General features: G+C 40.1%; 1 long non-coding RNA gene across 1 annotated transcript in view; it reads left to right on the top strand.

The window, feature by feature from the left end:
• Window positions 1-16,004, top strand: part of LOC135232412 (uncharacterized) — a 48,166-nt gene extending 32,162 nt beyond the window's left edge. The window contains exons 2-3 of the long non-coding RNA XR_010322916.1: window positions 12,957-13,045; window positions 15,751-16,004. This is a non-coding gene — a long non-coding RNA (uncharacterized LOC135232412). The remainder of the gene's footprint in view (window positions 1-12,956; window positions 13,046-15,750) is intronic.
• Window positions 16,005-17,472: the final 1,468 nt, after the last annotated feature.

Below are 17,472 nucleotides of genomic sequence, written 5' to 3'. Positions count from 1 at the left end.
AAAGTTTACAGCTTAAGTTAATGTCTTGTTCAAAAATGTATACACACACTGTCTTGTGACATTGGTTCCAATCCCCACAATGTGACAGCACACACCGCTTTCCACCCCAGGTTCCCTGCGTCCATTCAACCAGTTCTATCCTTTCCTGCCTTCTCATACTGCTTTTGGACAGGAGCTGCCCATTTGGTCTCGTATATTTGACTGAACTAAGAAACACTTTCCTCATATGTATGACTTTTTGCTCTATAGCCCGAATAATCGTTGTCTGAAGAGTGGGCTTCAGAATACTTTTTCATTTCTAAGCTTGTATAATATTTTCCCTTTCTGTTTTCATTCAGTAGGCTCATGAGAGATTTATCTATTTTGTAGGCCTGTTCAAAAAAGCAATTCTTGGATTTATCGATACCATTTTTAATTTCAAGTTTATTAATTTCAGCTTTTGTTTATATGGAAATTTTCTCCCTAGTTTCATTTTTTCTCTTATTAGTCATTTCTGTATTCTTTAGGTAAGTACTGAGCTCTCTTAGTTTCACCCTAGATTTTCAGGAAGACATGCATTTTGGTCCCTGTGTTTAAGAAACACACTCACCCATTTGCTTTGTTATAACGCCTCAAGTTCAGAGACAGTTTCACGTACACACGTTACTCTTGCAAGCTTATGGGAATCATTTTAGAAGAGTACACACAGAGAACAATGTTCTCAAAGGCAGTTGCCAGGGATTGCTTCAAGGGGCAGGAAAGACAGTGACCTTTCAGAAAAATGCACAAAGTACAGAGGTAAGCTCTTTACTTTTCTATATTATCATATTTGCACACCTCAGTGATTGCCACCTTGTTTACTCAAAAGGGACTGTCCACTAGACATAGAATTCCTTTTTCCTATTTTTTCTGAAATAGACCTTTTGTAAACTCATTTTATTTTCCTCTTACCCCAGAGGCATACTTTTTGCTCCTTAAGGTTAATCCTATATTTTTTTTATCCCATTGTCTGTACTGTAAGGGAGGCATACTTCCAATTCTAACATTCTGTGGAACTTTTTAAAAAAATTTTGATGATAATTAATATTTTATGAGATATAATGCTATGTAACACATGATTTACAAAAGAGCTGTATTTAAAAATACCGAGCATCAAGAATATATTCAGAAGAGGCACACGCAGAATTGAAGCCCGGTGTTCATTTACTGCGATTTTCCTCTCTCACCTAACTGAAAAATTCCAACTTGACTTGAGATAGCCAAAAATAGGAGAAGAAATGCCATCTCTCCGATCTTTTCTGTTCAAATAACCCAGTTCAGGCTGCTATTGGAACAGCAATAACAGAACAAAGGAGTGATGGATGACTGCAACGTGGCATTGCATGCTTTCCAAACGATGGTCTCAATGAGAGTCTCACTCTTGCATGCAGAAGAGGCTTCTACAGAACAAAGAAATGATACAGGATGCCAGAAGACATTCATTTAAATGTCACTTATGCATCGGGTAATGAGAATTGAAGGAGTTCCATTTGAGATAATAAACCAATTTCTGTGCGAGAAGATGGAATAATTAATTATTCAAGGACAGTGACTTCTTCTACTTCATTTTCACAGGCCACGTTTACCCTTTGCAGCTTAAATTAAAAAACTGCGCACAGTTACTCGGACCTGCTTAAATAAGCAATTGATTGACATTTAATTCAGGAACTTCTAATTGGAATGCCTGCGATTCTCAAAGGACTTTGCTAGGCACAGAGGCTGGGTAAGCAAGGTTCCTGCCCTCCCATTGTTGTGATGGTGGTGGGGTCGTGCTGTGGTTCCAGCAAGGCCAGTGTGACATATAGAGGACAAAGCCTTGAGAGTCCCAGCAAAGAGGGGAGCTTCTCCTCCTGCCTTTCCTTAGGCTACCTGGCCTGCAGTCTCCACAGAAGCTGCCATCCAGGTACCTGAAGGTGTGCTGCAGTCCAGTTCTGGCCAGGCAGCCAACAAGCCGCAGACATACCTAAGGGGCACTAGGCTGTTTTTCAAATATCTGCCTTAGGAGAATATTGCTGGTGGGAGGATTCTTGGAATTAAACTTGGTAATAATTTAGCTTCATACTTGCAGCATCCTCCCAGGCTTACTGGGAGATCAGGAGAAGGGAAGGGGTATAAGGTATTGGAGAAACCCAGTGGTAGAGTGAGAAAACTACCAACTGTAAGAAACAAATGGTATCAGGGATTTTCTACTTTGCTGATCAGACCCTCCATTCACTTTCTCTAGGGCTTAATATCCTGAAAGAGGTGTAATAGATTATCTCTAGTTTCCCTTTCAGTTCCAAATAGGCACGAAAATAAACTAAAACATACCAACGAACATGAAGATGGTGCAGGACTGGGCAGCATTTTGTTCTGTTATACATAAGGTTGCTGTGAATTGGAGCTGACTCAATGGTAACTAACAGTGACAGTAAGATTTAAAATATATATATTTTATTGTGTTTTGGGTGACAGTTTACACAGAAAATTTGGTTCCCATTTAACAATTTCTACACAAATTGTTCAATGACATTGGTTACATTTTTTACAATGTGTCAGTATTCTCGTTATTTCTGTTCTGGTTGTTTCGTTTCCAGTAATCTAGTTTCCCCACCCCCATACCTTCTCATCTTTTCTTTAAGGTCGTCATTGGCTGTTGAGTCTCCATATAGATGATTTTTTAAAGAGCACATAATTGCAAGCGATGTTCTTTATTTTTGAGCCAATCTGTTATTTAGCTACAAGATGACTTCAGGGACTATTTGGCTTAAGGTTTAAAGAATATCTCAGGGCAATAGTCTTAGGAAGTTCTCTAGTCTAAGTTTCAGTATAAAGAAAAGTGGGAGAACTACTCAAACTTAAAAGCAAACCAACTGATTTTTGTGTGTTTATCTTGTATCCTGCAATATTGTTAAATTCTTCTATTAGATCCAGCAGTTTTCTTGTGGGATCTTTGGGATTTTCTATGTGTAGGATCAGAAACCCTGGTGGCGTAGTGGTTAAGTGCTATGGCTGTTTCCCAAGAGGTTGTCAGTTCGAACCCACCAGGTGCTCCTTGGAAACTCTACCAGGCAGTTCTACTCTGTTCCATAGGGTCACTATGAGTTGGAATCGACTCGACGGCAGTGGGTTTGGTTTGATTTTGGGTTTAGGTTGATGGAATAGTAATGGCGGTAGGAACTACAGACCAGTGCTTCATAGAAGAAGACTGGAGCAGAGGAGAATTTTCTCTCTGTGGTGACCCCAGGGTACAGAGGTATGGGTAACGGGTGTTGGGAGAGGAAGATAAACCAAAGTAATTAATTAAAAAAGGAAAAAAAACTCTCTGTAGGAGGGGTGAAAGGGTCTGCTTGCTCCATGTTGAGGTGGAATAGCAAGCTATACCCTGGGATGAAAGCAAAGAAATAATCACTAAAGAAGTGGAATGATATCCCTGAAGAGGGACTGCAGTCCAAGAGGCGGGTTTGTGCCCCAGAGTGATGGCCACCTGGTTTTGGCATCTCCGGAAGAGCCTGGCCTGCTTCTGTGTGCCCAGGTCTACCTACTGAAGCAAATCTGACAGTTAACTCACCGTGCCACATTCGCAGGCCCTGCTGTCAGCTTCCTTACCCATGGGGAAGCTGGTCAAGGCAGGGGAAAACCACACAAAAAAGCCTGTATTGATTAACCCAGCCCCTCGTTCATTAGTAAGTATGAATAATCAACCAGGAGTCAGTGGACACTCAAGGACATTCTAAGGTATCGCTTACCCCCCAGTTGGATTAAACACCAACTCATACATGTGTGAGGCATAAAACTATTGACTTCTACCCAAGGTATTGTTATATTAGCTATATTGTTATCAGGTGCTGTTGAGTTGACTCCGACTCACTGCAAACTTATGGATAACAGAAGGAATTATTGCCTGGTCCGGCACCATCTTCATGATTGATAGTATTTTTTTTTTTTTTTTTTATGTAGTGCCTTCCAACCTAGGGGTCTCATTTTCCAGCACTATAGCTGACAATATTGACTATGCAAAGGCATTCAACCGTGTGGATCATAACAAATTATGGATAACATTGCAAAGAGTGGAAACTCCAGAACGCTTAATCGTGCTCATGAGGAACCTTTACATAGATCAAGAGGCAGTTGTTTGGACAGAACAAGGGGATACTGATTGGTTTAAAGTCAGGAAAGGTGTGCATCAGGGTTGTATTCTTTCACCATACCTATTCAATCTGTATGCTGAGCAAATAATCCGAGAAGCTGGGCTATATGAAGAAGAACGGGGCATCAGGATTGGAGGAAGACTCATTAACAACCTGAGTTATGCAGATGACACAGCCTTGCTTGCTGAAAGTGCAATCCATACTGAAGGCTGTGGTCTTTGATCTTCATCAGTAAGTGTTTCAAGTCCTTTTAAGACCCCAGATGCTACTCACCAAAGTCGAATGTAGAACATATTTTTTATAAACTACGTTGTGCCTGTTGAGCTAGATGTTCCCCGAGACCATGGTCCCCACAGCCCTCAGCCCAGCAATGCGGTCCTTCAGGGAGTTTGGATGTATCTATGGAGCTGCCATGACCTTGCCTTGTACAGGCTCTGCTGGTTTCCCCAGTATTGTGTACTGTCTTACCCTTCATCAAACTTTCCACTTACCTATTGTATATTAAGTGTTTTTCCCTCCCCACCCCTTCCCTCCCTCTTGACCATCAAAGGTTGTTTCTTTTTGTATATAAATCTTTTCATGAGTTTTTACAGTAGTGGTCTCATACAATATTTGTCCTTTTGTGATTGACTTATTTCACTCAGCATAATGTTCTCCAGATTCACTCATGCTATGAGATCCTTCACAGATTCATCATTGTTCTTTATCGTTGCATAATAGTTCATTATGTGTATGTACCATAGTTTATCCACTCATCTGTTGATGGGCATCTAGGCTTTTTCCATCTTTTTGCTATTGTGAATAAGGTTGCAATGAACATAGATGTGCACATGTCTATTTGTGTGAGGGCTCTTATTTCTCTAGGCTATATTCCTGGGAGTGGAATTGCTGGAACATATGGTATTTCTTTTTCTAGCTTTTTTTTTTTTTAATAATTTTTATTGTGCTTTAAGTGAAAGTTTACAAATCAAGTCAGTCTCTCACACAAAAACCCGTATACACCTTGCTAAAAAAAAAACACACTCCCAATTACTCTCCTCCTAATGAGACAGCTCACTCCCTCTCTCCACTCTCTCTTTTCATGTCCATTTCACCAGCTTCTAACTCCCCCCTCCCCATCCCCCCTCCAGGCAGGAGATGCCAACGTAGTCTCAAGTGTTCACCTGATCCAAGAAGCTCACTCCTCACCAGCATCCCTCTCCAAGCCATTGTCCAGTCCAATCCCTGTCTGAAAAGTCGGCTTTGGGAATGGTTCCTGTCCTGGGCCAACAGAAGGCCTGGGGGCCATGAAAACTGGGGTCCTTCTAGTCTCAGGAAGACCACTAAGTCTGGTCTTATGAGAATTTGGGGTCTGCATCCCACTGCTCTCCTGCTCCCTCAGGGGTTCTTTGTTATGTTCCCTGTCAGGGCAGTCATCGGTTGTAGCTGGGCACCATCTAGTTCTTCTGGTCTCAGGATGATGTAGTCTCTGGCTCATGTGAACCATTCTGTCTCTTGGGCTCGTAATCGCCTTGTATCCTTGGTGTTCTTCATTCTCCTTTGATCCAGGTGGGTTGAAACCAATTGATGCAACTTAGATGGCTGCTTACTAGCGTTTAAGACCCCAGACGCCACTCTTCAAAGTGGGATGCAGAATGTTTTCTTAATAGATTTCATTATGCCAATTGACTTAGATGTCCCCTGAAGCCATGGTCCCCAGACCCCTGCCCTTGCTACGCTGGCCTTCGAAGCATTCAGCTTTTTCAGGAAGATTCTTTGCTTTTGGTTTAATCCAGTTGGGCTGACCTCCCCTGTATTGTGTGCTGTCTTTCCCTTCACCTAAAGTACTTCTTATCTACTATCTAATTAGTGAATGCCCCTCTTCCAACCTCCTTTCCTCTCCCCTCTTGTAACCACGAAAGAATGTTTTCTTCTCAGTTTAAACTATTTCTCAAGTTCTTATAATAGTGGTCTTATGCAATATTTGTCCTTTTGCAACTGATTCATTTTGCTCAGCATAATGCCTTCCAGGTTCCTCCATGTTATGAAAAGTTTCACAGATTCATCACTGTTCTTTATAGATGTGTAGTATTCCATTGTGTGAATATACCATAATTTATTTATCCATTCATCCATTGATGGCCACCTTGGCTGCTTCCATCTTTTTGCTATTGTAAACAGTGCTTCAATAAACATGGGTGTGCATATACCTGTTTATATAAAGGGTCTTATTACTCTAGGATATATTCCAAGGAGTGGGATTGCTGGATCGTATGGTAGTTCTAGTGTTTTAAGGAAGCGCCAAATCGATTTCCAAAGTGGTTGTACCATTTGACATTCCCACCAGCAGTGTAGAAGTGTTCCAGTCTCTCCACAGCCTCTCCAACATTTATTATTTTGTGTTTTTTGGATTAATGCCAGCCTTGCTGGAGTGAGATGAAATCTCATTGTAGTTTTGATCTGCGTTTCTCTAATGGCTAATGATCGTGAACATTTCCTCATATATCTGTTAGCTACCTGAAAGTCTTCTTTAGTGAAGTGTCTATTCATATCTTTTGCTCATTTTGTAATTGGGTTGTTTGTCTTTTTGCAGTTGAGTTTTTGCAGTATCATGTAGATTTTAGACATCAGGTGCTGATTGGAAATGTTATAGCTAAAAACTTTTTCCTAGCTTGTAGGTAGTCTTTTTACTCTTTTGGTGAAGTCTTTGGATGAGCATAGGTGTTTGATTTTTAGGAACTCCCAGTTATCTAGTTTTTCTTCTACATTATTTATAATGTTTTGTGTACTGTTTATGCCATGTATTAGGGCTCCTAATGTTGTCCCTATTTTTTCTTCCATGGTCTTTATTGTCTTAGATTTTATATTTATGTCTTTGATCCATTTTGAGTTAGTTTTTGTGCCTGGAGTGAGGTAAGGGTCTTGTTTCATTTTTTTGCAGGTGGATATCCAGTTATGCCAGCAACATTTGTTGAAAAGACTGTCTTTTCCCCATTTAACTGTTTTGGGGCCTTTGACAAATATCAACTGCTCATATGTGGATGGATTTATGTCTGGATTCTCAATTCTGTTCCATTGGTCCATGTATCTGTTGTTGTACCAGTACCAGGCTGTTTTGAGTACTGTGGCGGTATAATAGGTTCTAAAATCAGGTAAAGTAAGGCCTCCCACTTTGTTCTTCTTTTTCAATAATGCCTTATTTATCCGGGGCCTCTTTCCCTTTCATGTGAAGTTGGTGATTTGTTTCTCCATCTCATTAAAGAATGTCGTTGGGATTTGGATCAGAAGTGCATTAAATGTATAAATCAGTTTTGGTAGAATAGACATTTTTATAACGTTAAGTCTTCCTATCCACGAACGAGGTATATTCTTCCACTTATGTAAGCCTCTTTTGGTTTCTTGCAGAAGTGTACTGTAGTTTTCTTTGTATAAGTCTTTTACATCTCTGGTAAGATTTAGTCCTAAGCATTTTATCTTCTTGGGGGCTACTGTAAATGGCATTGATTTGGTGATTTCCTGTTTGATGTTCTTTTTGTTGGTGTACAAGAATCCAACTGATTTTTATATGTTTATCTTGTATCCTGATACTCTGCTGAACTCTTCTATTAGTTTCAGTAGTTTTCTTGAGGATTCCTTAGGTTTTTCTGTGTATAAGATCATGTCATCTCCAAATAGAGATAATTTTACTTCTTCCTTGCCAATCTGTATGCCCTTTATTTCTTTATCTAGCCTAATTGCTCTGGCTAGGACCTCCAGCACAATGTTGAATAAGAGTGGTGATAAAGGGCATCCTTGTCTGGTTCCTGATCTCAACGGGAATTTTTTCAGGCTCTCTCCATTTAGGGTGATGTTGGCTCTTGGCTTTGTATAAATGCCCTTTATTGTGTTGCGGAATTTTCCTTCTATTCCTATTTTGCAGAGAGTTTTTATCATGAATGAGTGTTGAACTTTGTCAAATGCCTTTTCTGCATCAATTGATAAAATCATGTGATTCTTGTCTTTTGTTTTATTTATGTGGTGGATTACATTAATTGTTTTTCTAATGTTGAACTATCCCTGCATAAAAAAAAAAAATGAATCCCACTTGATCATGGTTAATTCTTTTTTTCATATGTTGTTGAGTTCTATTGGCTAGAATTTTGTTGAGGGTTTTTGCATCTACATTCATGTGGGATAAGGGTCTATAATTTTCTTGTGGTGTCTTTACGTGGTTTTGGTATCAGGGATATGGTGGCTTCATAAAATGGGTTTCATAGTATTCCATCCTTTTCTATACTCTGAAATATCTTTAGTAGTAGTGGTGTTAACTCTTCTCTGAAAGTTCGGTAGAACTCTGCAGTGAAGCCATCCGGACCAGGGCCTTTTTTTTGTTGGGAGTTTTTTGATTACCTTTTCAATCTCTTCTTTCGTTATGGGTCTATTTAGTTGTTCTGCCTCTGTTTGCGTGAGTTTAGGTAGGTAGTGTGATTCTAGGAATTCATCCATTACTTCTAGGTTTTCAAATTTGTTAGAGTGCATTTTTTCACAGTAATCTGATAGGATTCTTTTAATTTCAGTTGGGTCTGGGGTAATATCGGTCTTCTGATTTCTTATTTGGGTTATTTGCTTCTTCTCCTGTTTTTCTTTTATCAGTTCGGCCAGTGCTTTATCAATTTTGTTGATTTTTTAAAAAAACCAGATTTTGGTCTTGTTAATTCTTTCAGCTGTTTTTCTGTTTTCTATTTCATTTAGTTCAGCTCTAATTTTTGTTATTTGTTTCCTTCTGGTGCCTGTGGGTTTCTTTTGTTGCTCTCTTTCTATTTGTTCAAGTTGTAGGGATAATTCTTTGATTTTGGCCCTTTCTTCTTTTTGGGTGTGTGCATTTATTGATATAAATTGGCTTCTGAGCACTGCTTTTGCTGTGTCCCAAAGGTTCTGATAGGAAGTGTTTTCATTCTTATTGGATTCTCTGAATTTCTTTATTCCATCCTTACTGTCTTCTATAATCCAGTCTTTTTTGAGCAGGGTATTATTCAGTTTCCAAGTGTTTCCAAGTGTTTGATTTCTTTTCCCTGCTTTTCCTGTTATTGATTTCCATGGCCTTATGGTTAGGGAAGATGCTTTGTAATATTTCAATGTTTTGGATTCTGCTAAGGCTTGCTTTATGACCTAATATGTGGTCTATTCCAGAGAATGTCCCATGTGCACTAGAAAAGAAAGTATACTTGGTTGCTGTTGGGTGGAGTGTTCTGTATGTCTATGAGGTCAGGTTTGTTGATTGTGGCATTTAGATCTTCCGTGTCTTTATTGATCTTCTTTCTGGATGTCCTGTCCTTCACCAAAAGTGGTGTGTTGAAGTGTCCTACTATTATTGTGGAGCTGTCTATCTCACTTTTCAATGCTGATAGAGTTTGTTTTATGTATCTTGCAGCCCTGTCATTGGGTGCATAAATATTTAATATGGTTATATCTTCTTGGTGTATTGTCCCTTTAATCATTATATAGTGTTCTTCCTTATCCTTTCTGATGGATTTAACTTTGAAGTCTATTTTGTCAGAAATTAATATTGCCACTTCTGCTGTTTTTCGATTGTTGTTTGCTTGATATATTTTTTTCCATCCTTTGAGTTTTAGTTTGTTTGTGTCTCTAAGTCTAAGGTGTGTCTCTTGTAGGTAGCAAATAGATGGATCGTGTTTTTTAATCCATTCTGCCACTCTCTGTCTCTTTATTGGTGAATTTAGTCTGTTTACATTCTGCGTAATTGTGTATAGGTATGAATTTAGTGCTATCATTTTGATGTCTTTTTTGTGTGCTGTTGACAGTTTCTTTATTCCACCTAATTGCATGTGCTGAGTAGATTATCTTTATATATTATCCTTTCCTTATATTCGTTGTTATTGATTTTGTTCATGCTGAGTCTCTGTTTTTCCCTTGTATTTTATTCTGATAGGTAGGATAGTTTTTTTTCTTTGTGGTTACCTTATTATTTACCCCTATTTTTCTAAATTTAAAACGAACTTTTATTTCTTTCTATGACCGTATCTTCCTCTCCATATGGAAGGTATATGATTACATTTCTTAGTCCCTCCTTATTATTTTAATGTTGCCTTCTTTTATATAATAACATCACTGTTACCCTGTTTTGGATTTTTTTATAATCTTGCTTTGTTTTTCTTGGATTTCCCTGTCTGGGTTGACTTCTGGTTGCTCTGCCCAGTGTTCTAGTCTTGGGTCAATACCTGATATTATTGGTTTTCTAACCAAAGAACTCCCTTAGTATTTCTTGTAGTTTTGGTTTGGCTTTTACGAATTCCCTAAACTTGTGTTTATCTGGGAATGTCTTACTTTCACCTTCACATTTAAGAGGCAGTTTTACTGGATACATGATTCTTGGCTGGCAATTTTTTTCCTTCAATTTTTCAAATATGTCCTCCCATTGCCTTCTTGCCTGCATGGTTTCTGCCACGTAGTCCTAGCTTATTCTTACTGGCTGTCCTTTGTAGGTGACTTTTCATTTATCCCTCACTGCTCTTATAATTCTCTCCTGATCTTTGGTTTTGGCAAATTTGATTATAATGTGTTTTGGTGACTTTCTTTTAACATCTACCTTATGTGGAGTTTGATGAGCATCTTGGATAGATATCTTCTCATCTTTCCCAATATCAGGGATGTTTCCTGCCAACAAATCCTCAACAATTTTCTCTGTATTTTCTATTATCCCTCCCTGTTCTGGTACTCCAATCACTCGTAGGTTATTTCTCTTGATAGAGTCCCACATGATTCTTCAAGTTTCTTCATTTTTTAAAATTCTTTTATCTGATTTTTCTTCAAATATATTAGCGCCAAGTGATTCATCTTCAAGTTCAAAAATTTTAGCTTCTACTTGCTCAATTCTGCTCCTCTGACTTTCTCTAGAGTTGTCTAATTCTGTAATTTTATTGTTAATCTTCTGAATTTCTGATTGCTGTCTGTCTATGGATTTTCCAGCTTATTAAACTTTTCATTATGTTCCCGAATAATCTTTCTAATTTCTTCAGTTGCTTTATCTGTGTGTTCCTTGGCTTGTTCTGCGTATTGCCTCATTTCCTCCCTGATGTCTTGAAGGGTTCTGTATATTAAACTTTTGTATTCTGCATCTGCTAATTCCAGGAATGCAGTTTCATCTAGAAGATCCCTGGATTCTTTGTTTTGACAGCCTGTTGAGGTGATCATGGTCTGTTCCTTTATGTGACTTGATACTGACTGTTGTCTCCGAGCTATGTATACATTATTGTATTAGTTTATGCTTGCTTACTGTGTCATAGCTGCTTGCTTTGTTTTGTTTTGGTATACCCCTATGGGTTGCTTGAGTGAGCTAGCTTGATTATTTTCACCTTTGTAGCTCTGGTGTCCTGACCCCAGCTGGCTAGAGCTGTTACCAGGTATATCAGTCTAGGAGTCCATTCATTTTCTTGTATGAATTCAGCTTAGGTTTCCAGGTAGCTGATCATCAAGTGTGTGGTACAGGCTCTGTCCTACAGTCTTAGAGGGGTAGGGGTGATTGGCATATATACCTGTATCTGATTGCAGGAGGGGGTCATGCTCTAAACAAGGCAGGGGGCTGAGAACCAACCCCCAAGTATCTCTGAGGAAAACACGTCTCTGTTTCCTAGGGTGTCCTGGTGGGTGGGTTCTGTAGAAGGACCATGGGAGCTCAAAGTTTTTGGTTGTAAGGACTGGGAGGTACCAGTTATCTTTGGATCTGTTGCAGGTGGCTGGGTGTCCTGTGTGGAGCTACCAGTCCTTAGGTCCATGATGTGGGTAGGTGAGGAACTTGTTTAATAGGCAGAGCAATGTCAAACATCAAACACCCACCTCTCCACTGCACGGCTGAAATGGTTGGAGTTTGCCAACAAGGGCCTATTCTCCCGAAATAGGTGCACACAGGTCCATGCAGAAAGGAAAGGTGCTCAAGGTCCAAGGACAGTTTATGCCTGGACAGGAGCGGCTTCTGTCCTGAGCTCCCCCAGTTAATGGAGCTAGCAAATTATCTTTTCCCCCCAGTTGCAGATTTTTTCCTTCCCCAAGGCCAGGAGGATGGCTCTAGGTGCTCACCAGGGTCTATCTCAGGTCCAGGGATCCACCCACTGAAGCTGGCTTGGGGGTGGGGGGGTGCGGTAAAATATATGCAAGCACTTATCTTTTGCCGAGAGTGCTGTTCTTGTCAGGTTCCGGAGGTTTAAGTAGGCTGTGTGGCTGGCTGCTTCTCCCTGAGGAAACTGTGGCTGAATGCTAGTACCAGCCTGCTGCCACCGCTCCGGGAATGGTGCCTGAGGAATCCCTGCGATTCAGGTCCGGTAACTCCTCTCCACTTCTGAATGGCCTCTTCCTCCCCCTCCCCCTCCCCCTCCCCCTCGGTTCATTTTCTAAGCTTGCCTTTAATGCTCAGGGCTCCCAGCTTGTCACAAATATACTCGTTTCACTTGTTTTTTTGGGTCTTTGTTGTAAAGAGGGCTTGCTGGAAGCGTCTGTCTATTTCGACATCTTGACTCCATCTCTTCTATTTCTAGCTTTTTAAGGAAGTGCCGTACTGTCTTCCAAAGTGGTTGTACCATTTTATATTTCAACCAGCAGTGCGTAAGAGTTCAAACTTCCCTGCACCCTCTCAAACATTTGTCATTTTCTATTTGCGTTTTTTTTTTTTTTTTTAATTTGTGCTGGTAATGTCAGGGTGAGATGATATCTCATTGTAGTTTTGATTAAAAATTCAAACTGATAATTCCCTACATGCATGAATACATTTTATGGATAGATTTTTTTTTCAAGTTGGCTCTGATTCTTGATGACCTCATGTAATATCATTCTCCTTAGGGTTTTCAATGGCTGTGACTTCTCAGAAATAGATCAACAGGCCTTTCTTCCAAGGCACCTCTAGGTGAACTCAAGCTGCCAACTTTTCTGTAAGTATCTGAGTGCTTAACCGTTTGCACCATTCAGGATCTCCCAGTTACTAATCTTGTAATTAGACAATTTGCTAAACTCTCCTTTAATTCTGTTGTTAAGTCAGTAGACTCTTTTGACTTTTCCTTGTGGGCTGTCTTATTATCTGTAACAATCTTGTTCATTCTCTAATTCTTTTAATTATTTTCCTTTTCTGGTTAGCATCTTAAATTGAAGAGTTTATCCATATACATTAATTTTGATTACTTTGGTATGGGAATTGTTCTTTTTCAATTTCATTTATACAACCTGTTTGTCTTGTTTTTTCTGTCTCTTTTGTTTTTCTTCTTGAATTTAAAAATACTTTGGAATGATTTATCTGTTTATTTTTTTCATTCTATTCCCCCCCTATGTGTTTGGAAGTTTTATGCTGTATTACTCTCAATTTAGTGATTAGTCTAAACAGTGTCTTGTTTCCATTTGTGTGTCTCTCTGTGTGTACATGTGTTTGTGCGTAAATGTGTGTGTTTTTGTGTGTGTCTGTGTGTTTTAATTCTAAGCTGCCAAATTTTGGGGGAAAGTTTATCTGTAGCAATATGTGAGGCCCTGGGTATAATTTTGTCCTCCACAGAGTGTTTGCATTGATTTCCACTGGTCCCGTGGTGGTACCACATAGTGTAAACCAATTTAACTTCTCCACTTAGAGCTTTTTGAAGTAGAACCGCTCCCAAAGAGCTTCCAAAGCTGTAAATCTTTAGGGAAGCAGGCTTCTACATCTTTTTTCCAAGAATTGGCTGGTGGGTTCAAACTGCTGCCCTTTTGGTTAGCGGCTGAGTGCTTCATCACTGTGCCACCAGGGCTCCACAAGATCCCCAGGAATCTTGTAATGTACATGTTAACAAGGTCCCCAGGGGTATAAATGCAAATTCTTAGCAGGGGGTCAAACTAGAATGAACTGATTGGAACCCCTTTATCGAACTGAGACAGGGAAGAGATCGGGCTGGCTGAACTAAATCAAGGCTACATTTCAAGGCCCTGTGTACTTGACCAGCTGTAATTAAACAGTCTCTGAGACTAAACCTAAGTGCAGACCACCATATAACTTTTGCTGCTGGCACCTGAAAACTACTTGTGATTAACAAACGAGGTGCTTAGACAATATAAGGGGCTACATTTCAAGGCCCTGTGTGCTTGACCAGCTATAAATTACTAATAATCCTCCTGAGTCGTTTTTCAAGGCCTCACCAGGTACAAAGCATGTGCAGTAATGATCAACGTGGACTATGAATGACTTTCCACATAAGACAAACATGAACAGGGACCCCTAGCCGGGGCTTGAACCAAGACCCAGAGGCATCATGCATGCACACCATCCTGGAATAAGTCCTGTTTGACCTGCTGGCAGCCTTTGTGACAGACTCCATCTTGGTTCCAGCAACCTTTCTGAGGAAGTCCATCTTGAATTCTAATTGTGCATGAATTTGGTTTTCATAATCCCTCCCCTTCTCCTGGAAATCTCCACCCATCTAATGAATAAAGATAATGCCTTTTTCCCACCTAAAAACTTTTATAAGTCCTAGGGAATCCTTTGTCCAGTGAGAGACTGGAGGCTAGCATAGATGGGAACCCCTCTCCCTCTCTCTCTCATGAGCCTTTTACTCTGTCCCTAATAAACCTTTGTTCGTGTGGAATCTCTGAAACTCTCCTGGTCGTTCTTGGTCAAAAGAAGGTAAGAACCTAAGCAGAGCTTAGTCCTGAGCTGGGAAGCCCTGCCCTGTAACAGAACCACTGACTTTTTGGTTAGCAGCCAGGCGCTTAACCCACTGCTCTACCAGGGCTCCTTATGTGAGGCCCTGGGTATAATTTTATCTTCCAGAGAGGATTAGCATTCATTTTTGATGGTCCCATGGTTGTACCACCTACTGTAAACTACTTTAATTTCTCCACTTAAAGCTTTTTGGAGCACACAGGCAGTGTGCTTCAGTACTAAGGCACCCTGAAGGATGGCTAACAAAACAACACAAAAACCTGTTGTCCTCGAGTTGATTCTGACTTAAAGAGACCCTATCAAACAGAGTAGAACTGCCCCATAGTGTTTCCAAGGAGCGGCTGGTGGATTTAAACTGCCCACCTTCAGGCTAGTAGCTGAGCTCTTAACCACTCACCACCAGGGCTCTGATGAATGACTCAAAGTAAAACCAAACCCATTGCCATGGAGTCAATTCCAACTCATAGTGTCCCTATAGGACAGAGTAGAACTGCCCCACTGGGTTTCCAAGGAGCAGCTGGGGGATTCTAACTGCTGACCCCCCCCCCCCCATGGAGGGCTACTGGTTGGTTTCAAATTCTTTCCTTCAATAGATGTCAAGATGGAGATGGGCTGGTCTCCCACCAGGTGGCAGACTAATTGTTTCTTCACCTGCACACAGGGGAAAATCTGAGTGATCCCCAGTTTTCTCCTATGCACTGTAACTCATTTTCCATGCACTTGAAGCCATCAGTAGTGAAGCTTAAGATCTCCGGGACATAGCGAGTCTCCCTGGTGACAGATGTCTTTGGTATTCTCTTCCCAGGATTCCTGATTCCTGTCCCCTCACCACCATACTCTTTTTTTTTTTTTTTTGTCTCTGAAGATTTGTTTTTTTTGTATCAGCTCTGTAATTAATTTAAGGAAAATTTTATAAAATAAACATTCTTGTCTCATAATTTTTTGTTTCATTTTAAGGATTGTTCGCGGCAGCCTGCCATATTACTGGAAGTTGAAGTTGAAACATAGATGATTTATAAAAGAAAAATTTGTGGCAAATATGTAACCAACAGGATTAAACTATTCCCCCTCCTCCCACCACACCAGGGTTTGTGAGTTCCTGATAAGACATTCTGTGTAGCAGCCCGAATTCATCTTACTGCTTCTCTGTTCAAGGCCGCTTCATTAATCACTCCCACTCCATTCAGATGTGAGCAATAAGCTGCAAAGCTGTCCTTAGATAAACTTCATGTGTCATAGCCCCCAAAACACATGCCCCCTAGCTGCCATATTGCAACCCCCCCCTTGCATGCCTATACACGGTGCAACCCCCCCTTGCATGCCTATACACGTAAATTAGTTCCTGGAATTGCCTACAAATTCCCAGAAGATTTAATGAATTATGCATAAGTTCCATATGCACAATTCTTTAACCCTGTAACTGCCTTAGAATTCCCAACCTCAAGGAGCTTGATTTGAGACTCAGTCTCAGAACTCCTTGCTTGACCGGCTTGCAATAAAGGCCACTGTCTTTTTCTCTAAGGCCTGGTGTCTCTCAACTGAATCAAGGGGTGCACCAGGCAGGGTTCACCCTCACGGGGTTACAGATACTAAGTGTAAGTGTCCAAAAGCACATATTTGTTTATCAAATTTAGTCTGTTGTCTCCTGGGAACACTTGACACACTCTCCCTTTTTAAGGTGATGCGTGGACTTACCAAAGGTGTCTGGAGCCAGACTGTTTGCGTTTGTATCTTAACATGACCATTTACAAACGGTGTGATCTTCTTCATCTCTGGGTGCCTCAATTTCCTTATCTGTATTAAAGGGATCATGCTTGTATTTTAAATAAGAAACAGAACATTGCATGAGCACACTACAGTTTATTTTTTCCTCTACTGATGACATCTAAACTTTTCAAGATTTTAGCTTTTACAGAGAGTGCAAATCTATCTGTACATGTGTTCTTCTGCACGTACACACACAGTTTTATTTAGTATATACCTAGGGGTTGAGTTGTTGACCATGGGTAAGCGTATGTTCAACATCAGTTGATATCGCCAAACTGTTTTTAAAAGGAGTTATACCACTTTACTTCCCCCGAAAAGTGTCTGAATTCCCACCATTCCATCTTCTCCAACAATTGTTATTGTTAGGCTCTTAAAGCCGTTCTGGTGACTATGTAGTGCTTATAAGCCTAATTTTCATTTCCCTACTTATTAATGAGCTATGTTTACTGGCCATTTGGGTAGTCTCTTTTGTGAAGTTATTTTTTTTTCCCCAAGTCTCTTGCCCATTTTTCTATTGAGTTGAATATATTTGGCTTGTTGATTTGTAGGGGCACATTCATTCCACCAAGTAGTATAATTTTAACAGCTTTATTGAGATATGAAGATAACATAAACATATTTAATTTACACAATTTGATGATTTTGTCGTATGTATAAACCTGTGAAACCACCACCACAATCAAGAGAGTAAACATATCCATCACCCCCAAGAGTTTCCTCAGACATTGTTGTAATCCTTCTGTGATGCAGTGGTTTCCATTACGTGGCCTTTCTAACCCTGGGTTTGCAATTCTCCCAAAATGATTGATCAGGTCGCAATCTGCCAAAGGATTAGTCCCTTTGCTATCCACATAAGCAGCTTGCAAAGACTGATTTGTTTGCTATCCGCATAAGCTGCTTGCAAATATTGGT

Source organism: Loxodonta africana, chromosome 9 (assembly GCF_030014295.1).
Source record: "Loxodonta africana isolate mLoxAfr1 chromosome 9, mLoxAfr1.hap2, whole genome shotgun sequence".
Classification (NCBI taxonomy): Eukaryota; Metazoa; Chordata; class Mammalia; order Proboscidea; family Elephantidae; genus Loxodonta; species Loxodonta africana.
The sequence above is the reverse complement of the archived record's forward strand: the minus strand, read 5'-3'. Positions and strand labels throughout refer to the sequence as shown.